We start from the raw sequence: 24,393 nt of genomic DNA on the forward strand, positions 1-24,393 counted from the left end.
CAAGGATTGAGACAAGGACGAGAAAATCACGCAATAATTATTGCAACGGGCAAAACAGACTTGGCATAAGGAGATAGTAAGATTTATTACCTACAACTAACAAGCGAGAGAAGTGAGAAAACAAAGAAAAAAAAAAAAAACAAAAGCACCTTCCCCCCCATCCACCCTCTTCCACCTCCTCCCCCCGAGCGGCGCAGGGGAACGGGGAATGGTGGTTATGGTCAGTCTACAGCACTTCTTCTCTGCCGCTCCTTCTCGGTCACTCTCGTCCCCTGTGCTGTGGGGTCCCACCCACGGGATGCAGTCCTTGATGAACTGATCCGGCGTGGGCTTCCCACAGGCAGCAGCTCTTTCAGAACTGCTCCAGATATGGGTCCGTACCACGGGGTCCATCCCTCAGGAGAAAACTGCTCCAACCTGGCTCCCCTACGGGCAGCAGCTCCTGCCGGTTCACCTGCTCCTGCGTGGGCTCCTCTCCACGGGCTACAGGTCCGGCCCGGAATCTGCTCCGGCAGGGGTCTTCCACAGGCGGCAGCCTCCGTCGGTGCAGGGCCACCTGCTCCACCGTGGTCTCCTCCACGGGCTGCAGCGTGGAACCCTGCTCCACCATGGTACTCCATGGGCTGCAGGGGGACATCCTGCTTCACCATGGTCCTCACCACAGGCCGCAGGGGACTTCTGCTCCGGCGCCTGGAGCACCTCTCCCCCTCCTTCTACACTGACCTTGGTGCAAGGCTGTTCTCCCACTCCCTTGACTCTCCCGGCTGCTGTGTGGCGCAGCGTTTTTTCCCTGTCTTAAATATGCTCTCACAGAGGCGCAAAACAACATCGCTTATTGGCTCGGATCTGGAAAACAATGGGGCCCTTCCCAAACATGGGGCAGCTTCTAGATCTTTCTCACAGAAACCACCCCTATGGCTCCATGCTACCAAAACCTTGCCACGTAAACCCACTACAGAAAGTAAAAGAATGCTTTATTCTGTGACAGCCAGAAGCCACCTTCTAGTCCCAGAAGTTCAACGTCAGTACCTGGGCTCCTATCACTGTGGGACACAAGCAACGAAAAGAAATGAACCACATTTTCTTCACATTTTCTTAAGAAGGACAAATGGATTATCTGAGGTGCAACAGGGGAGGTTCAGGGTGGATATCAGGAAGAAGTTCTTCACTGAGAAAGTTGTCATGCACTGCAAAATGCTCCTCAGGGACGTAGTCATGGCACCAAGCCTGTCAGAATTAAGAAGCATTTGAACTGTGCTCTTAGCCATATGGTATGAATTTTTGGATAGACCTTCTTTGTGTCAGGATTTGGACTCAATGATCCTTATGGGTCCCTTCCAGCTTGGGATATTCTATGACTCTATGATTTACCTCAACACAAACTAAAATTGTCTTGAATAAAATCACCCATCAATCAGAATGAATTAATCTTCCAGTTCATTTAAGTTTAACAAATGCTTGAATATTGCCAGACCCAATTAATGATTATATTATTGCCAGAAGAAATGTTCGTTGATCACATCATGAACATAGGGCATTGTCTGGAGTAAGGGTACTAAACCTTTAGTGTATGTTGTTCATTAAAAGTTAACTTATACCTTTTTTCTCTAAAATTTTTAATATAGAGGTGTGCATTTCCAGAGTAAATAACATGTTCATCTTCACCTTTAATTTAGAACAAAACAGATTTCGTCTATTAGTGATTACTCTAAGAAATTAATATTTCTTGCCTTTTCTAATACTTAATTCTCTGGGTCGCTTCTTGACTGATAGAAATATATATATATCATATATATATATATATAAACCTCATAAGGACTCTATATAAATTCCTACCAGGGAAAACAAAATGATTCCCCAGACTGTTAGCTTTGAAATCCTGAAATCCTGGTGTTTGTGTGTTTTTGTTTGTTTGTTTGGTTTGGTTTGGTTTGGTTTGGTTTGGTTTGGTTTTGGTTTGTTTTTTTAGTGTGAAGAAATGTTCACTTATTTCCAACCGTTTCAGAATCTTCCTTTCTGAAAGGAACCTGCACAATCTTAGAACCATAGAATAACAGAATCAGAGAATCAGAAAACAACCTATCTTGGAAGAGACTGAAACAGATCATCAAATACAATTTTTAACAGAAAAAGAGAACTTAAATAAGATTATCTTGCATCCTGCCTCATTGCATCTTGACCTCCAATGATGGGAATTCCACCACATCTCTGCAAAGGTTATTCCATCAGTCGATGGTTCTCATTGTAAAAAACATTCTTTCTTAGATCACAACAAAAAAGCCTCATGAAATCCTCAATCCATGAAAAAATGTAATAATAATAATAATACAGAAAAAAAAAAAAAAAAAAAAGGAAAGGGAGTGAGAGGGTGGGGAGAGGCAAGTATTTACAGAGTTATAGATGTAGTTTCTAGAAACAAGAATAAACTAGTAGAGCAAAACATGATATAAAATTCCAACTTGATTCATAGTGTACACAAACTGTTGAAAGCAGTCAGGTAGTCATTGCTAATAGCCAATGGCAAGCTTGTCCCCTTTTTCTATCACCAAAATCATATAATGATCTGCTAAATCTGCTAAATCCTCAAAGATCTGGGGTATACAGTTTTTGAAATCATTTTTAAAAAGTGATGCTTCTGTGAAAAATAGATCTTTTTCACAATCATTATGTAAACTATTTTCTTCAATTTACTAATACACTTCAGTTTATATATCAGTTGGACATATTTGATAAACAGTGTGATTTCCAAAAGAAAAAAAAAAATCCAAAAAAAAAAATTCAAAATTCAGCATTCAACATATGGAACTTTATTCCATTCAACTTTATGGAACTTTATTTGATTATTTATCCTTGTTCCAGTAATACTGCCCAATACTTCCTACAGAATGCTTCTGTTTGTTTTCCATTTGAAGGAAAACACCTAGTCCTTCCTCTTCAGGTAAAGTGCAGATGATGATCTGTCTCTTCCTCTGCTATTACAAGTATTAGCATACTCAATAATTCTTCATTAAACATATGATAGTTCTGTGAGCCAGCCTGTACACTTCCCTACTTTTCTCTCAAATGTATGCCTCCTTAGGTGCATGCTTCCAAGTCACAACTCCTTTGCAAAGCCAGAATCTAGAGGTTAGGATTGGATCGTGATTTTTAATTATTTTTATTCACTTAACCTTCCTTGCACTGAAGACTTACTTCTCTATACAAGTAAGCTTGATTTCAATAATTAACAGAATACTTCTGGTCAGTTGTTTGTTTGTTTGTTTATTTTATGTTGTAGGTTGATTGTAGTTGTAAAGAAAAACAAAAACAAACAAACAAACAAAAAGATAATTTTTATTTTGGAAGAAAATCATTTGTTTGATTGATTATTCCTAAAGGAAAACCAGATATATAATTTCAACTTAATTCTAAGAATCCAACAGTTTGATGTTATATTTATTTCAGAAGTGTGATATAATATTCAAATATGTCTGGTATTTTCTACTGTCTCCAGATACTTCACACAGTATCTTCAATTACACATAATTCCCCTTTTTAAATTTAATGTGGCAAAAATATCTTCCTTTAAACTTAAAAAAAAAAAAAAAAAAAAAAAAAGAAAAAAAAAAAGTTTGTATCTCAGTGAAGTGTTATTCACGTCAATCCAAAGGTTGTTTTGAAATATATATGTATGTATATTTCACCTGCAAAAATTTGCAATAAAACATTTTTATAATCTAAAATATTGTCCTTAATCTGTAATCAAAGCTAACTGTTAATCAAAGCTCAATTGAATTTAAATTGCAGAGTTGATTTCTCACTAAAACTGTATTAATTAGTATCTGCAAGCAGATTTTACTCTTTCTGAGGTAGACCAAGCCTTGGTTTATATGGTTCTGTTACCTTAGGGCAAGAAATAAAACTTGCACTACTCACATTGTTCACTTGACTAGTTCAGCTAACTTTCTGTTCAAAATCTAGTACCTAATTAAGGATAGAGGTCACAACCATGAAAAACACATTCTGGGTTTCAGTATGAGAGAGCAGAAGACAGTAGCTTGTAGGATCCAGTCCAAATTGCATATAGAATCATAGAATCATAGAATATCCTGAGTTGGAAGGGACCCTTAAGGATCATCAAGTCCAACTCTTGACACCGCACAGGTCTACCCAAAAGTTCAGACCATGTGACTAAGTGCACAGTCCAATCTCTTCTTAAATTCAGACAGGCTCGGTGCAGTGACCACTTCCCTGGGGAGCCTGTTCCAGTGTGCAACCACCCTCTCTGTGAAGAACCCCCTCCTGACGTCCAGCCTAAATTTCCCCTGCCTCAGCTTAACCCCGTTCCCGCGGGTCCTGTCACTAGTGTTAATGGAGAAAAGGTCTCCTGCCTCTTGACACCCCCTTACGAGGAAGTTGTAGACTGTGATGAGGTCTCCCCTCAGCCTCCTCTTCTCCAGGCTGAACAGGCCCAGTGACCTCAGCCGTTCCTCGTACGTCTTCCCCTCAAGGCCTTTCACCATCTTCGTAGCCCTCCTCTGGACACTTTCCAACAGTTTCATGTCCTTTTTATACTGTGGTGCCCAGAACTGCACACAGTACTCGAGGTGAGGCCGCACCAGCGCAGAGTAGAGCGGGACAATCACCTCCCTTGACCTACTAGCGATGCCGTGCTTGATGCACCCCAGGACACGATTGGCCCTCCTGGCTGCCAGGGCACACTGCTGGCTCATATTCAACTTGCTGTCTACCACGACCCCCAGATCCCTCTCTTCTAGGCTGTTCTCCAGCGTCTCATTGCCCAGTCTGTACATGCAGCCAGGGTTTCCCCGTCCCAGGTGCAGGACCCGGCACTTGCTCTTATTGAACTTCATGCGGTTGGTGATCGCCCAGCTCTCCAACCTATCCAGATCCCTCTGCAAGGCCTTTACACCCTCATTCGAGTCCACAACTCCTCCAAGTTTGGTGTCATCAGCAAACTTGCTCAAAATACCTTCTATTCCTACATCCAGATCGTTTATAAAAATATTGAAAAGTACCGGCCCTAAAATGGAGCCTTGAGGGACCCCACTGGTGACTGCCTGCCAGCCTGACACAGCCCCATTTACCATAACCCTTTGGGCCCTGCCCGTTAGCCAATTGCTCACCCATCGTATGATGTTTTTATTTAGCTGTATGGTGGACATTTTGTCCAGTAGGATCCTATGGAAACCGTGTCAAAAGCCTTGCTGAAATCCAAAAAAATCACATCAGCTGGTTTCCCTTGGTCCACCATACGGGTGATCTTATCATAAAAGGAAATCAGGTCAGTTAGGCAGGACCTACCCTTCACAAACCCATGCTGGCTGGGACCAATGACTGCTTTGTCCCCCAGGTGCACCTCAATAAGTTCGAGAACCAACTTCTCCATGATTTTACCAGGCACTGACGTGAGACTGACAGGCCTGTAATTGCTAGGGTCTTCTTTCTGACCCTTCTTGAAAATCGGCACAACATTTGCCAGCTTCCAGTCTACCGGGACCTCTCCAAATTCCCAGGATCGTTGAAAAATAATTGAAAGAGGTTCCGCGATGACGTCCGCCAGCTCTTTCAGCACCCGGGGATGAATCCCATCCGGACCCATGGACTTGTAGGGATCCAGGTGGAGTAGCAAATCCCGCACATGTTCAGGGTCAGTTGGGAGTTTGTCATCCCCACCGTCCCGGTACTCCAGCTCAGGGCACCCTGGGTCCCGAAGCCCATCATCGGCATTGAAGACAGAGGCAAAGAAGGCGTTAAGCGTCTCTGCTTTGCCTATGTCATTGTCTGTGAGGAGACCTTCCCTATCAAGGAGCGGCCCTATGTATTCTTTAGTTCTCCTTTTTCCATTTACGTATCTAAAAAAAACCTTTTTATTTTCTCTCACAGACACAGCTAGCTTCAACTCTAGGTGTGCTTTGGCCACACGAACTTTCTCCCTACAAACACGAACAGCATCCCTGTATTCTTTCCATGACGCCTGGCCCTCCTTCTAGTAGCGAAACACTCTCTGTTTCCGCCTAATCTCCATTAGAATGTTCCTGGTAAATATATCCTTACTTTCAAGTTTGATTGCTTTAGCTCTTAATTAACATGCCTTGATTGCATTTTCTTGAACTGTCTAGACTATCTGTGAATTGAACCAAACCAAGATGAAATCTCTAATCCCAAGGAAGCATATCACTGTTTCAGTGATATGTGTTGATGTAATATATGAATTGTCACCTTTAAATATATGAATTAACTAGACTATTAATAAATATTTCTCAAAGTAAGATTTTACTTACTGAATTTTACAGAGTCTGACTTTTAACTAAAATTGGCCTCTAAACTGGAGAAAGAAAAAAAAAAATCACACAATCACAGAATTATCTAGGTTGGAAGAGACTTCCAAGATCATCTTGTCCTACCTCTGACCTAACACTAACAAGTCCTCCACTACACCATTTCACTAAGATTTACAGCTAATGTCTTTTAAAGACCTCCAGGAACGGTGACTCAACCACTTCTCTGGGCAGCCCATTCCAATGCCTAACAACCCTTTCAGTAAAGAAGTCCTTCCTAATATCCAACCAAAACCTCCCTTGGCACAACTTTAGCCTCATCCTGTCACCAGGCACGTGGGAGAATAGACTAACCCTCACCTCACTACAGCCTCCTTTAAGGTACCTGTAGAAAACTACAAGGTCGCTCCTGAGACTTCTCTTCTCCAGGCTGAACAAGCCCAGCTCCCTCAGCAACTCCTCATAAGACTTGTTCTCCAGACCCCTCACAAGCTTTGTTGCCCTTCTCTGGACACACTCCAGCACCCTGATGTCCTTCCTGTAGTGAAGAACCCAAAACTGAACACAGTACTCGAGGTGTGGCCTCACCAGAGCCGAGTACAGGGGGACAATCACTTCCCTAGGCCTGCTGGCCACACTGTTTCTTATACAAGCCAGGATGCTCTTGGTCTTCTTGGCCAGCTGAGCACACTTCTCGCTCATATGCAGACAACTATCAACCAATACTCCCAGGTCCTTCTCTGCCAGACAGCTTTCCAACCACTCATCTTCCAGCCTGTAGCACTGCTTGGGGCTGTTATGCCCCAAGTGCATGACTGGGCACTTGGCCTTGTTGAACTTCATGCAGCTGACCTCAGCCCATCAGTCCAGCCTATCCAGACCCTCCTGCAGAGCCTTCCTACACCTGAGCAGATGGACACATGCACCTAGTTTGGTGTCATCTGCAAATTTACTGAGGGTGCACCTCATTCAGATCATCGATAAAGATATTAAAGAGAACTGGCCCTAGTACTGAGCACTGGGGGACTCCACTAGTGACCAGCCTCCAACTGGATTTAACTCCAAATGTACATGTAGTTGTTCTTTTTATCTCTGGTGAAAAGTAGAGGGACAAAGGACATTTCTTCTGTTAACATCATCTAGAAAAGTAATATGGCCTGTAGTAGCTAAGCAAAAACCTTTTGTCTCTACAGGTCTATCCTTCTTTCCTTCTCCTTCAGGCCACATACATTTAGACTTTGTACTATCAGCCTTGACTATCATGACTATGTGTAATATAGACTGATTCCATTTCAGTTATAGTATTGGTGAACCAGGTATGGATAAGAGGATTTCCAGACCTCAAATATTATCCTAAAAGACTCCATTCTATGAAGTTCAAGAATGCTAAAAGTTCTGTTTCTTTAGAACTATTTTAATTATCTCTTTGAATAAGGATTAAAGTAAGACAAGATCTATTCTTTAGACATAGACAGGATTGTCATATTTGGGTAACAGTGACAGATTTTAGATATAAAATCAAATAAGATAATGTCCTGGTTTCAGTTAGGACAGAGTTAATTTTCTTCCTAGTAGCTGGTAGAATGCTATGTTTTGGCTTAGGATAAGAAAAGGGCTGATAACACCCCGATGTTTTAATTGTTGCAGAGCAGTGCTTACACCAAGCCAAGGACATCTCAGCTTTTTGCTCTGTCCTGCTAATGGGCAGGCTAGGGGTGCAGCAAGAGCTGGGAGGGGACAGACCCAAACACAGCTGACCCAAACTGGTCAAAGGGGTATTCCATACCATCTGACATCATGCTAAACAATATATAGGGGTGGCTAGCCAGGGGAGGGGGGCCAGACTGCTCGGGGTTAGGCTGGGCATCGGTCAGCGGGTGGTGAGCAACTGCATTATGCATCACTTGTTTGTACACATTATTAGTAGTAGTACTATTATCATCATTATTGTGATTATTATTATTGTTATTATTATTTTCCTGTCTTAATAAACTGTCTTTATGTCAACTCAAGGGCTTCACTTTCCCATTTCTCTCCCCCATCTCAGAGAGGGAGGGGAGAGGATGAGCAAATGGCTGTGTGGTGTTTTGCTGCCGGCCAGGTTAAACCACGACAGACAAGAAATCAGAAGGCATATCCTCTTTCAGTTCATATAATACTTGCTAGAAGAAATTATCAAAAAACACTCTAACATTGATGAATACATTTCTTTTAGGTAAATTATTTTCCTGAAAGTTAGTGACTGCACCTATGGCAACAGATCTACAGATCTAAAAGACCAGTTGGAATTAGATAGATGAAATTATTTTGATTATATGAAACTACTAAATTTTTAAGATTAGTTTACTTCTTAAGGAATTCACAGTGAGTTTGCTTGTATGTAAATGTCTTTTTCATCTATAGTAATTATAATAGATGGGTTTCTGTACTTGGCAGATCTCACCACTGCCTGAGCTTTTGAAAATAAAGACCATAACCTGCATCATCTCCAAAAGTCCTGGGGAAAAAAAAAAAAATAAAAATAAGTAAATAAATAATTTAATAATAATAACAATAACAACAATATTATTAATAATAATTCACTTAGCTAGCTGATTTTTCAATTGTCAACTCCTCAGACCATTACTCTCTCAGATGTTAGATACCTAGCATCAGTACATCATCACAGTTGAGAAATATAATCTAGTTAGGTATCACACTGTGATAAATACAGTCCAGTTATGTATGCTTGGACTACGAGCACTACTTCCATTACAAAAGCAAAAGATATCCTTGTTTGATGATGCAAAACTAGTATTAACTTTTGAGAAAGTTTCATTATGACAACGCTTCTTCTTAGTTCTCTTCGCCAAAGTCACCTACAAGTTATATCAATCTTGGTTCAGCAAACAGAATACCTTATTCATTTCGTGTAGTTATGATAGATTAAGGAATCAGCATCTGCATATAATTCTACTTATAATATTTACTTACTTAATTTATCTCATTTTCTAGAAAGATTAAGAATAAAAGGCAGCTTAGAAATCCCCTAGGACAGTCAATCCCTAGGATATCATCACTTACATTAAAGAGACAATGTATTGTTTTAATCACCTTCTGAATTACAGGGCACTATTCAATGGCACATAATTTTATACTTTGAACTGCAAGACATTTATATGCTCTAGGATTTCTCACATTTTAAAGTGACTTTATTTAAAGGAATAATACTTGAAAAGCATCTGTTGTTTACTGTTGAAAAGAAATCTAATGTTGTGTTTAGGAATGGGATGAGACAGATTGAACACCATTTTCTACTGCAGCTCTGTTACTACCTGTCAACAGTGAAAATGTTTATCTTTGGGGTCAGAATTCTTCCCAAGAAACTAAGAGGAAACATTGGCAGGAGGATTCCTCTTCAGCCTTGCATGTGTTACTCGCCTTTTAAGTCCCAGAACAATGATGTTGCTTGGAAGTTTCTTTACAGAAGTGTCTAGCAAGGACGGAAGTGAAATCCAAAACACAGGATAATGAAAACAATGAAGTTATTGTTCAGTTTCATATTCTAACCAAAAATAAAACAACAGGGTGAAAAAAAAAAATGACAGTAGAGATACTTATTAAATGTGAATAGTGTTTTGGTTTTGTCTTGTTTGTTTGTGTGATATATGGAGTAATAATTCGTGTCAACAAGATGGTTGATATTAATAAAGAAGGGGGAAATGTGGGAGTGTGGCCATTGGGGTCGGCAAGCCCCATGGTTGATGATAACATCAGACTCTTAATGATGAGGCCGTCAGGAATGTTGCAGTCTTGGGTTGCTTGTTCTCCAGCCATTAAGGAATGGAAGTTGCTGGGTGTTTGCTGTTGCTGCTATATGCAAAGTTGTTTGACCGATGAAAAGTTGTTTTTGAAAAGGACTGCTGTGGGGAGAAGTGTATAAGAGGGGAGCCTGTCCTCAAGATAAGAAAGGCAACATGATATAATGAAGTTATGTCATCAATATAGAAGTAGAAGGAAGGAATGAATAGGGGCAGGCTAGCAGAACAGGCTAGCTCATTAATCACCTCATGAAGACAGGTTCGGCCAAACTCAGCAAACTGCTCTAAGAAGCTCGTATAGAAAGTCGCTGGAAATAGGCACACTGGAGCTGGGAAGAAGCTCAAGCTGAGAGAAGCAGACCCGCACACACAACTGCCCCTCGCTGGTAAGAAGTTATGCATTATGGGGAATCATACATCCTTAGGAACGAAGACTGTCCTGGTAACCTTACAGCTTATTCTCTTTATTAACAATCAGACAGTTTATGATCCTGAAATATGGGACCAAATTGAGGTCAAGGTGTGGGACTCTGCAACTAAAAACAAGGTTGCGGTGGGATTGCTTAGCACATGGTGAGTAGTCTCTAAGGCCTTAAAGAGCCCTGTGGGACCACAGTCAGAAACATGGTTTGCCAGATAGTGAGGGAGTTTCAGGCTTGTTTACTGATTTGACTGCTACACCATCTGCCCCTTCGCTGCTACAGCCATTGAAGGCTTTTGTTGTTACGCCCCCCGCTGACCTGAACATGCCTATTGACCCAGGCCCTATTGGCATTGAAGAGGAGGTGGATATTTCTCTTGGATCTGGGAAGAATAGGATACATAAGGCCCAAAGGCCAAGTTGCTTAACTTAAAGCAAGACATATTGTTCCCACGACTAGCCCTGGAATTCTCCAGTGTTTGTAATCAAGAAAAGGAATGGAAAATGGAGACTGTTATATGATCTGAGATAAAATAATGAAGTCAGGGAAGATATGGGAGCACTTCAACCAGGATTACCAACTCCAATTATGCTCCCCCAGTCATGGACATTACCTTTTCCGATTGTACATATGTACACACGTACTCAGGTTTAGTATGTTCTGTATGTTTAGAAAGTTTGATGTTCATGTGTGTGTGTTGGTAGAGCATATACTCCCAGCACACCCAGCGCTGTTTACTTTTATAAATATTTTATAAATATTTATAAATATATATTTTTATATTTATAAATATAAATATATATTTATAAATATATATTTTATATATATATTTAATATATATATATTATATATTATATATATATTATATATATAATATATAATATATATATTATATATATAATATATATATAATATATATATTATATATATAATATATATTATATATATAATATATATATATATATTATATATATAATATATATATTTTATATATATTTATAAATATAAATATATATTTTATAAATATTACGATATTCAGATTGAGTTGAGACTTCATTTATAACATTTGTTTGTTTGTTTGTTTGTTTGCTTTATTTTGTTTTATTTTTTCCATATCCCAAGACTATGGTTCACTGCTTTCAGAAACATATCACAAAATCACATAAACTTTCAATAAATGCTGAAGAGGATTTTAAGCTTGTTATCAGGTTAGTGCAAAATTTGTCTTACTTTTTTTTTTTTTTTTTCCTGAGATTCTTCATCACATTTAGGTCTCTAAAGATGAGGTAGCTATTCAGTTTGAAACATGGACTGAGGTATGTCTGAGGCTCTAAAAACACAAAGATGTTATAAAAACACATTTTTCCTGTACTCATTCTGCCAGCTTGGCAAAGTCTTAGAGTCAGAGCCAAGGCCTGAGTCTCACAAGAGAAAAAACAGAATTTTTGCTGACGTAATCAGATCATTTCTGGTTCATAATGAAGGCCATTTAAAGCTAGCTCAGGGAACTCTGTGTCATGACTAGCTGTGATCTTCACATTTGGTTACCCAGTGTCCAACATAAAGAAGAAAACATTTTCTGTGGCTTTGCTATGCTTCCAGAACCCCACAATGCAGATGGCTGCTTCAGACTGATGAAGTCAGTATTGTGCTGATGCCAGCCAGGAATTACTATGTGAGCAGAGGCGTTCTTAGCTGTCCCCAGCTGTGCAAATGGACCCAAATGAAATTTAGAACCTGGCTAAAAAATGTCATAAAATTGTCATTAAATATATATATATAATTATTCGTTAAATCCTTGGCTTCCTAATATTCTAAATCAAAGTTCTGTAGATAAGTAAAATAATTTGAGCATTTATAGCTAAGTTACTCCAGGTGTTACTGAATTCATATGATGTAACTGACATGTAGCATATTGCTTATTGTCCCCTAAGATCAATATGAAGAAAACTTGTTGCATCTCCTGATGTCAATAAATTGGGAAAAATACTTTAATGAGAAAACAAAACTATTTAAAATAGCATTTTATACATTATACACCATAATCTAAACCATACTTATGTATTTTACGGACAAAATCAGTTCCTTGGTGTAAATCAGAAAATATAATTAAGGTGTTTGAGTTTGGGAGCTTTTGTCAAGTACTCAAAAGTAAAATAATGCAGATGAATAGGCACTTGAATGAAAGGAATACAGCTTCAGATAGAAATAGTAACACAGAACAGTGAGACTGTTTGCAAAGAACCGGCTAATGCACACCACCCTTCACTTGCCTTTCAGTTATTAACAAAAGAACAAGTTTGAAAACAAGGGGAACTATAAGAAAGTGTTTTGCTTGCACTTAGGGATGATGACATCCCAAGAAATTACCATTAATGACCTGCATTGGAACCTATGTTGGTTCCAATGCAGCTCTGCTGTCTTTCTGTCCTTGAAGAAGAGGATTACATTTTGGATTGTTCCTGATCCCTATATGCAATAATTATTATTTTGTCTGTATCATAGCAATAAGGCCTGACACACATGTGGGTTAGCAAAAGCAAGCAAGCAAACAAACAAACTATTGAACCCGAAAAACCTTCTTTCAGAATTTATTGTGATTACCACATCTACCAGCTTCCCAAAGCGTAATTACACTGACTATCTTGTCAACTTCCCATAAAAGCATTAATTGAAATATTACTAGGCAACTATGTAAGTGTAAGAAACTGAGGGGTTTTTTTGTTTGTTTGTTTGTTTAAACAGGTTTCCAAATCATTTTCTTCCTATGTCTCTCCAAGAAAACTCTAGTGACTCAATGGTGATAAACATATGCTTCACAGACATATGCCTCCACCTGCAAGTATGTTTTTCTTGTTGTTGTTTCTGAGAAGAAACAGAGAATGAACTCGGAGAATCAGCAAAGGTCTGTAAAAAAATAAAAATAAAATAAAATAAAAATCCACTACTCTAAGTCAACAGCAGTGGTAGCAAGATACAGACTAGCCTAATTTACAGAGGTTCATATAATATGCTGGAAGATACTTCAGAACCCTGGCTAGAGCTCCTTCTATTTTTAAACAGAGTTTGTCCTACAGTGTGGTATTAACAGTAAACTTAAACCCAGGCAAGCTTCTATTTCCATGGTGAGCACTGCTATGGTCACAGACCAATGTCTGTATTTCAGACCAAAAGGGAAAAAAAAAAAAAAAAAATATATATATATATATATTTATATTTATATATATTTATATATAATATATATATTTATATATATTATATATATAAAATATATATATTATATATATATTAATATATATATGTATTTATATATATAATATATATATATATATTATATATATAGCGTATTCAGGATAAAAATATTAAATATGTATCATCTGTGGATTCAGCATAGAGAATTAGTCACAGAGTTGGCAACTTCCACAATTCCTGTCACTTTTAAGTAAATCATTACACACCAATCTACTCTAAGGATTTTAGTACAAAACAAACTACTTAGCAACCAACTTAGACTTCCTTTATTCAATTTACAGAATATATAAATGTATGTTATTGGCTATAAAGCCATTCGTGAATGAGACATGTCACAATTTCAAGTGAGCAAAATTTTAGAATATGTGTCAGTTTTTATTAAAAGGTTGTGGAAGTCAAGGGTGAGAATTCAGGGAAAATAAAAAAAAAAGGGCGGAGGAAGGTACAAAAAAGTGTGGACAGCATATACAAAGGAGAGATAAATATGAATCCATGTTCATAACGAGATCAAGAACTAATCCAGTATCTAAGTCCCACATAAGTACCAATGTCTTTAGCCTATTGGATATTCTATCACTTATTTCTCTCCTTCTTAAAATAATTAAAAATAATTACTTTTAATGAAAAGACATATGAAAACAAACGGTGGACGTTTCCATGCAAATTGACATACAAGCAGATTCTGAAACTGTGGTTTTTGGTACAGTGAAATTTCTAATTCAAAGGAATTTAGAGATCTTTTGCCTCTTATCTTCAAGTTTAAACAACTCTGTTGCAGAAGATCAGGAAAAGGTCAGAATCAACACCCACCAGCTTCTAATTAGAGCTATTGTGTCACTTAGCCTAGTATGCATTCCTACACTGTGCACCTCATAACTGCATGATCATTTTTGTGACATTTTGTCATTCGTTTCCAACCCTCTGTATTTATTTACTTATTTATTACCTTTGGTCATACAAATGAATATATTAGTTGTCTTTTTCAAAATAGGTACTAAGTTCTTTCTATGTTTTTATATAGGCCTACAATGTTCTTACCCTGGTTTGTACCTTTGTGAAATGTTGTAGTGCAAATAAATAACAATACGTAGAGTAAGACCTGACTGGTAATTTTCCCATGTAAATCCTTTGAAACAAATGTAAACCAGTAGGCATCAGATATTCTTTCTAGAATTTTTTTTTTCCTAAAATTTTAAATTAAAGTATCTTTTTATCTTTTATAAGGACACCCCTCAGAGGATTTATCAATCAGCTTTATAGACATCTAGCTTGGATTTTCTAAGAAAGAAAGAGAATACTACTAGAATACTGAGAATGAGAGAATGATTTATTATTATATTATATTATATTATATTATATTATATTATATTATATTATATATTATTTATTGTATTGTATTGTATTTATTATTTTTTCTGTTTACCACTGTTGCTTCCCTTGTTTTATTTGATATCAGTGGTTCTCAGACAAGAAGCAAAACACTATCTGTGTGGTACAAACACTAAAAAGGCAAGGCATATTGCTGAGCTTAAGAGAATAGGTTCCGAAGAACCTGTACCAGCTTTGTGATATTTAAAGAAGTACAGAGCATTTCTAGCTTCATCACATGAAGCTAAGCTACAGAAAGGTTGTAAACATTTGATTTAACAATCTAATTAATTTCCAAACATAATCTCTTTTGGTTGTGTTTTTTGGTTTGCTTGTTTGTTTTGATGATGTTGCTTGTGTTTTTTTTTTTTTTCTTGTTTTTTTTTTTTTTTTCCACACACCCCATCTCCTCCTCCCCCTCCTAAACTTCTCCAAACCCCAAGATCATCTTTTCTTCTCTCTGTACTTTTAGTTCTGCTGCCTGAATTTTGCTGCCTGGCAATGAGAGCTCCTTCAGGAACAGAGGGTTGTGATTTTATTTTCATTATAGCTGCAAGATGACTCTTGTTTCATTAGCCACGTACAAACTCCATATTATTGTTATTACATAGTTATACATTTCTAATGAAGAAAAAAAAAAAAAAAAAAGAGTATGGTAATGTTTTGATTCAAATATACAAACTGTTCTATCGTTGAGACATTACTCTGAACCTCAACAGAGATTCAATCTGTTTATTTTTCTTTATTTTTATTATAGTCTGATTTGCCAGAGTAATTTTTATACTAGCATTCTGGTGTTTATCAAAATATAATCCACAATATCTCTATTATTTTCTATCACATAAAAAGTGGTAATAATTCTTCATATGCTTAAAAATAAATTCTTTAAAGAAATGAACTTTCTGTATGTCCGTGGTATTTCATGAAAGTCTATATTTTCTTCCAAGAATAAGTTTTGTGCACAGAAATTACATTCTGCATTATTTTATAGGTTCCTGAACATGTACAAAAATAAAATTTTTAGTCCCTGCTCCAAACAATTACAATATGTTTACTTCAAGTGCAAAGCATGAATTTTATAGAATGTTTTTAATGAAGAGTCAGCTTCAATAAAGATTTTTGAAGATTTCCGTTCAGTTACTGACTACTTTTGTTGCCTTTCTGAGGATTACAGTCAGGTGATTTTTGCATTTTTCTGAAAGTGGCAAAAACTGCAGTTTGGATCTCTGCAGGTGGATGAGAAGTAATACCTTCAGTCACCCCCATCCCATATAAGAAGTTTATAAGCAGTGGAATGTTGCATAAAAAATGGAAGCAAAAAATATTTCATTTCTCCTCAGCATATTTTCTGATATGAAATTTTCTGAGCATAAATGACTGACTTTAACTCAATTTTTGAAAAAGAAATCATAGAGCTATGTCGCAGGGAGCTATGTCCCAGAGATGTTTATATGAGACATGTTTCTGGTAAGTGGAAAGGTCACAGCTGTCTGTGGTCCCCTATTAGTTATATTTCTGTACTTTTTACTGGAAAAGGGAACTGTCTTTTGAAAAATTAGCTCAAAGACCAAGAAAAAATCTCGATAGTTTCACAGACATAATGAAGATGCCTAACCTCAGACTGCATTATGCCATTACCAGCTGAGGTCTGAACTGTTTTTAAGAAGTACCTATCTCTCTGCACAAAGTTCATAGAGGCATTATGGTCAAGTTTCTCTTACTGTAGTGCTTATTTTTGTGTATTGATCAGGATGTACACCACTGGATCCATCTCTGAGATCTATCTCTAGCATCTGAGATCAGCTAGAATGAAGATGTATTGAATCTTTACCATTGAAGTTCCTACCTACCACAAAGTCAACCCAGATCTGGCAGGTGCTTGACGTGTTTCATTGTAGTACCATGAGAAGTTCACTTGAACAGGTCAGGATAAAACACATGCTTTGGAGATAAAGGAGATAAAAGCCTTGTACAACAAAGCCTTTGTACAAACTTTGTACAACAACCTATCAACACAAACAAAATCATCTTCTAATATGATTTCCTTCCCTAAGCTGGTTCATGGAGTCCAGACATCAATTCTTCTAAATATTCTGCTTACTTATTCTCTGAAAATGTGACCCGTTTAATAAGTTTTATATGTGTCATATAAGTCACACAGGTACTTTAGCTAAAGGACAGAAAAGAAAAATGCTTCCTCTAATGTGTCTTAACAGGAGTACCACCATAGTGTCAAAGTTGGAAATATAATGGAACATAATAGTTACAAGATGTTACAATAGCTGATGTTTGGCTTGGGGAGGGGCAGTGGGGGGGGGGGGGGGCAGGGGAGGAAGAAAGGTGCTGAACACAACACTACTGCACTGGATTTAAGACTTCATTGATTATCTCATCTTTAAACTTTAACTCTTTTTCTTGTTACTTCACTAACGGGTTTATAACAGATTTTTCATTTGTTTCCAAATGAACAGGGAGCCAGAACACTTCCATATTTTGTCCATGTTTTCAGCTACTTTATATGCACAGATGACCTGAATTATCAAATTTCATTCTGAATAAAAATTGAATCTTAATTTACTGCACTTGTTAGTAAAACATCTACACTCCAAATGAGGATTTTAGTGATATCATTTTAATGATTATCAACCCTCGTCCACCTCATAAACTACCATTCCTCTTTTGTAGTCAGTGGGATAATGTGAAACAGAGAGAAAAGTGATGAAGCCATCTTCATCTTTAATCCTTTTGTTAGGATAGAATGTCAGATTTCAAATATCTTGTGTTGGGAAATAAAATAAGTTATATATTATATATAACTTATAACTTTAATTATAACTTAGAACTTTATTTTTTATAACTTTATATATATATATATTATATATATAATAGATATTATGCCAAGGCCTATTGTTAAAAGCATGTATACATTTAAACCTCCACAAAACTTTGTATTTAATATATATTTTGACATATACACAGAGAGAAAGAATACTCTAAATATTTCCAATTTTTAGTTGCACATTGTCTTTCTGTTGTTGCTTTTTTTTTCACTGCAAACTCTAAAACCATAGTATAGACAAAGAGATGTTCAGTTTTTGAGAGCCTGCTTTCACAGGAAAGAGATTATCACAGTGCAGATATAGAAATAAGTGTGACTGTACCTCCACACCTCTATCCTATCTTGATATAAGTATGAAATGTAGTAGTGTACTTCACATACACCTACAATTTTCTTCTTCCCTTCCCTTCCCTTCCCTTCCCTTCCCTTCCCTTCCCTTCCCTTCCCTTCCCTTCCCTTCCCTTCCCTTCCCTTCCCTTCCCTTCCCTTCCCTTCCCTTCCCTTCCCTTCCCTTCCCTTCCCTTCCCTTCCCTTCCCTTCCCTTCCCTTCCCTTCCCTTCCCTTCCCTTCCCTTCCCTTCCCTTCCCTTCCCTTCCCTTCCCTTCCCTTCCCTTCCCTTCCCTTCCCTTCCCTTCCCTTCCCACCCCCTCCCCCTCCCCCTCCCCCTCCCCCTCCCCCTCCCCCTCCCCCTCCCCCTCCCCCTCCCCCTCCCCCTCCCCCTCCCCCTCCCCCTCCCCCTCCCCCTCCCCCTCCCCCTCCCCCTCCCCCTCCCCCTCCCCCTCCCCCTCCCCTTCCCCCTCCCCCTCCCCCTTCCCCTTCCCCTTCCCCTTCCCCTTCCCCTTCCCGTTGTGTATCTAGGAGGATTTTCTTGGGCTTCAGTAAGGTCTGCAAACCATGGAAATGTAGACGATTCTGTGAATTCAAGTGAATACGGAAGAGTTACATAAACCTCAATATCCAAATCTTATCATGATTAAAGCAGTGGAGATCTATCAGATAATATCAGCTTCAATCATCTCTTGAGTTGAAGAAAGTAAAGAAATGAGAAAGAAATTCTGTAATGGTGTAAGTAATGACTACCATGTGACATTCTGGAGTTGCTTATCTTCTGAATGCTTCAATTTTACTTTTAAATTTATTTTCTACTTTTTGTTGTTGTTGTTATTTCTTTTCTAAAGAGAAAGTACAATCACTACAAAATCCTTTTTTTTTTTTTTTTTGAAATACATGGACTTCCACTAATTGCTTAGGGCTGTCAGCAGTAAGTTTACAGGCATCTGCTCTGTTGTCTGGTTAACTGCTATGAACAGTGCATTGTCATTTTTCTTTTGCGTGTCCATTCCATGGCTCTGAAGCTGCATGTGATTCAGGTTCACAAACCATCCAAGTGAGACTCTGTGACAGCACTGACACCACTTTATCACATAAGGAGAATTATCTACTGGAAAATCCCCAGTTTAAACCTTGAAGAAGCAGAAAGTGAGAAAGTGCTGTTGTGAAGAGGCAAAAAAAAAAAAATGTTTCTAAGGTCAATACCACAAAATTTCCCAATACCTCAGATGAATAGCTTGCTCAGTCCCACCCCATAGTGCCTGTAGTGGACCCCCCCCAAAGAGCTATTTTCATCTCTCCCAGTACTACCCAGTTTTCAACCACTGACACAGGCTTACAGATGACTGACTATCTGTCATTCCGTGTATATTCTGAGATATAGAGCAAGATACCTTCTGGTGGTAGATTGCACTATTTGAGAACAACTGAACTGAAAGAGAAATTATCACTTAAAAACTATATCCTGAATAGAAATGTGTCTAAACAGCAGGAAGATTTCTATCCTTTTGCTTACAGCTCCTCTTATCATGATTTCTCTTTGTATCCTGATTGCTCCCCTAAACCCTTTTTTCTGCCATTTCATCTCTCAGTTTTTCAGTATGCCTCCTCTGAGTGGTACAACTTCCGCCTTCTCATGCTCCACCCAGAAGACACCTCACTGATTAATAGGGCAACCAGCCCCTTGCACAGGAATCAGCAGACTGAATAACATCCATAAAATTCTAGTTTCCCCACTCTTAGTATTATACTGGCCACCTAAAAAGAAAATTACAGAAAAGACACTGCTTGTCTTCTGAACAGAAAATGTCTGTTGCCCCCAGCCCACAAGAGCTCTGTGGAAATGTATTCACAATCAGCATTATAAAATAATTTAGCAGTCAGCCTCCAGCAGGTCTTTTCTGATGTTGTCTGAGCTATAATTTCAGACAGTTTTACTTTTTTTGAATCTGAGCAAGGTTTCTTCATAAGCACAGGCATTTCCCCAGGGAAGTGGTCACAGCACCAAGCCTGCCAGAGTTCAATAAGTGTTTGGGCATGTGGTCTGATTTTTGGGTGGTCACATGCAGACCCAGGAGTTGGCCTCAGTGATCTTTGTGGGTCCCTTCCAACTGAGGACATGCTATTATATGTACATCTGCCTCAGAAACTAAACTGTAATGCAACTTTTCTGCCTGCCACAGCATCATTCCCCAATAGTATTCTTCTCTAATAGAGAAGACAGTGATAAGAGCTCAGATTTTCTGACATCAGCAGCTCAATTTCATGTGGACACCAGATTTATATATCACCTCCAGAATCCACAGTGATCCACTTAAGTGCCATCTTGTGCTGGACTTTGAATGAGCTAAGGAGACCTGAGTTACCTTTTATTTTGGTCTGTTTGTTATTTAAAAATGATTTAAACACAGCCAAGCAAGTCAAAATCTTAGAAATGTGGAAATGAAGGGAGAAAACAACTTGGATTCTATGATTCGTTTTCTGGCAATTTTATAATTCTCTTGTCCTTTTAAACTGTCTTTACTGCCATTAGAAACTGATTGTTAGACTCTAAAGATATACAACATACCCAAAACAAAAGCCACCTGAAAATGTTTTGTTAATGGAAAGAGGTGATAGTTAGCAGTGTAACTGCCTAATGCATGTTAGAACTATTATCACAAGGATGTATAGCCCCATTCCTGCTTTTTTTTTTTTTTTTTTTTTTTTTCCCAGAAATCTAAATGGTCTAATAGAGAACAGACAGTTAATGACATAAAGAAATAAATGGCCCAATTGCTTCTACCTGACATCCTTATAAACCATATGAGTCTAATCAAATACAGAACATTCTTGTAAATGAACCAGCACAAACTAACCTGGGGTCTTGTTTTAATATTGCAAACATAATGATTAGCAGCTGCCTGGAGCCTCTAGAAAGAAAACTGTGAGGAACTGAAACCTTTCTCTAATTTGGCATTTTTGTTGTGAAAATTAAGATAACATACTTTTATCTCTCTGTACCTAATCAAATACAGGTGGATAGGAGCCAAAGGGGGGGAAATAAAAGAAAAATAGACACTATAGTTTTAGTGTTTATTGGGAATGTAAGTCAGCCTCATAAAACAGCAGCCACTAAGTCACTCTGCTTCCATAAGCTGTCTCATCATCAAATTAAAAAAATAAAAATAAAAGTAAAGGTTTTATATTATTCCCCATTGTCCTTTAAAATAATCCCACATCATGTGTGTGTAGGAAGGCAGACAGTTAGAAAAATAACTTATCTAACTCTAGTTAATTTATGAACTGTGTGTACTATGTTGGTTTGTTGTTGTTGTTGTTCCTTTAATTAGAAAAGAGAGAGAGAGGGAGAGAATTGTTCTGGAAAATAACACCTTCCCCCCCCCCCCTTTTTTTTTCTTTTAATAAAACCAAACATAAAAATTAATAATTTATTGAGAAAAAAAAAAAAAAAGAAAGAAAAAAAAAAACATTTTGCATAGTATGTACAATTAAAATAATAATAATAATAATTAAAAAAAAAAAAAGATGCCTAAAATGCCTCTTCTTCAAATTCTTTTCTTGTTGTTGACTTTTCTTGTTTTCTTGTTGTTGGAGTTGGACTTGATGATCCTTATGGGTCCCCTCTAACTTGGGATGTTCTATGATTCTATGATTCTATGACATGCAAGAGTGAATATTTGTCTCTTTGCAGTGTGCATCTTACCAGTTCTCTCCTATGTTCTATGTCATGATATATTTTGGAAACAATTAGACATCTTATGTATTTATTTTATGAAAATGGAAATTCTTCCAAGATCCATTGTGCAGATATATTTTCTGCATCAGCCTAATCTTCACATTAATAACTAGATATAACCATCCTTCTACTTAGCCAGTCTCTAGTTCTCAGGACAAATTAAAACACAGGCTAGAAAAAAAATAATAATGCCTATTCACATCAAGAGATGAGAGGGTGGGGGTAATTGGCCTGTAGTCAAGTCAGTCAGTCTTACATGTGACACTTCTAAATCAACACCTCAAACTGTGAATAAGATTATTCTCAAGCATAGGTGGTCACTTCTGTGTTCATTCTAAATTCTAGATTCACTGCCAAGTAGGATACATTGGCTGGAGCTGAGCAGAAGCTTCAAAAGTAACTACATCACAGATTTTGCTGTCAAAAAACATGGGTATGGGAGACTATATGCATTCTGTAGGAGACAGTAGCCATTTTTGATATTTAAATTCTTATTTCTGTATTTCCACTGAGATCATTATAACACACTAAAAAATATATATGTAGCTGATCAGATGGTGCTTCAAAGTGTCTTCTTACTATATGATTAGATATGATGGGTACTTGTACACCCAGAGTTACATACTCACACTCACACTCACAATAGATGAGATTATGCTTCATCCCTGGACTGCAAAAGAATTTAGGCAACAGCTACATATAAATCCCCAGCTCCTCAGATGTGAGTACTTCAGGCAAGGAAATTTCCACAAAAGATCTTTAAATCCTACCACAGGGCATTATATGCATTTTGGACACAGTCAGTGTCAGGCAGCCACTGGAACACAGCTGGTTGAATCACATATAAAACAACCCCCTCTACATCAAAGCTCCACCAGAAAATTGTTATGGATCTAGGATCACAGTTTAAAATGAGCAGAACTAGTCTTGCATGTTAGCCAGTCATGAGCCAAATTCACGGTGCATAAAACACAGAAAGAGTAGGCAGTTCAGAAAACTGTGCAAGTCATGGACATAATTTACACAGATTGCATACTCTTGAGTGTACATGTAAATAAAAATCATACTCCTGATCAATATCCTGCAAAGAACTGCAGTGGGAAAAGGAATAAAGATGTTCAAGATAAATTTCCAGTATCAAAGAATGCTTAAGAAAGATCTGAGAATTTATCTGCATGCTCTCTGAGGTTTCTTTCATATATGAAACACTATTTTCTTAGGAAGTATACCAGTTCTACAATATACAAGCCAAATTCAGAATTGATTGAAGATGGTTCAGCTCTGTTTATTTTAAGAAAGTTGAGCAAGTTTGATTTTAGCTTTTTTTCATCACTGTAAATTGTTGTCCTGTATGATCTCAAATGAAACATACTTTTTCCTTCTAAGTCTCCCTAGTGAGAAAGTGAGCATTACATGGATATTAAGGTTCTGAATCAAGTGATGTGTCACGTTCAACATGAACTCTGACTTCTCGCTTCCTTTGCTCTACTGGGACATTTACCCTTCAGCTAAAGAAGTAAAATGTATGTTTTCTTTGTTTTGTTTTGTTTTGTTTTGTTTTGTAAATGCTTCCCCACACCATGAAAGCCCTTGAAAAAGAAATACATCTCAGGGTATGTTGATAAGTAGAATTTATTTGGGCAGATATAGAGAAAAATAACATAAGATAAAAAGGGAAAAAATAAAGAGAAGATGCGGGCATAAAGATAAATTGTAAGGTACTGAAGAGCCAAAAGTTAGGTATGGTAAGAAAAAAAAAAAAAAAAAAAAGGAGCTCTAGGGAAATATGTGCAAATCTAACATTAAAAATAAAATAAAATAAAATAAAAGTTCTCATGACATTTTTTAACTACTAATGAAAGCAGCATGTAGTTAAATTGTAAATGGTTTTGCCTCAAAGGCCAATGTATTACGCTACTGCATTACAATGCCTGCACATACAATGCATATTTTTATAAACAAAACACAGCATAGAACCTAAAGGACTTGATTCTTTGTTCCTTGAGGCTGATGTCATTGGTAACCGACTATAACAAAGCAAGCTTCCAATGAGTTCACTTCATAAATCAATTTATGCTAACTGCGATAATCTAGTGGAAATACAGGGTTATGTAATTAAAAATAAATAATTAAATAAATAAATGAAGAGACAAAAAATGAGCTAAATTTTAGACACCAGACTTCTCATAAATTCTCCACTGTCTTGCCATTCAGAAAATCCACATAGCTATTTTTGTAGCCTATTCTTATTGTGTTTTACATAAATGCATTCCCTATTTGCATAACAAATTAGATATATATACTTATTTAAATAATATAAAGTAAGCTTGTTCTCACTCAGCTTTATTAATGTCAGTCCCAG

This window comes from Aythya ferina (genome assembly GCF_964211825.1).
Source record: "Aythya ferina genome assembly, chromosome: Z".
NCBI classification, from domain to species: domain Eukaryota; kingdom Metazoa; phylum Chordata; class Aves; order Anseriformes; family Anatidae; genus Aythya; species Aythya ferina.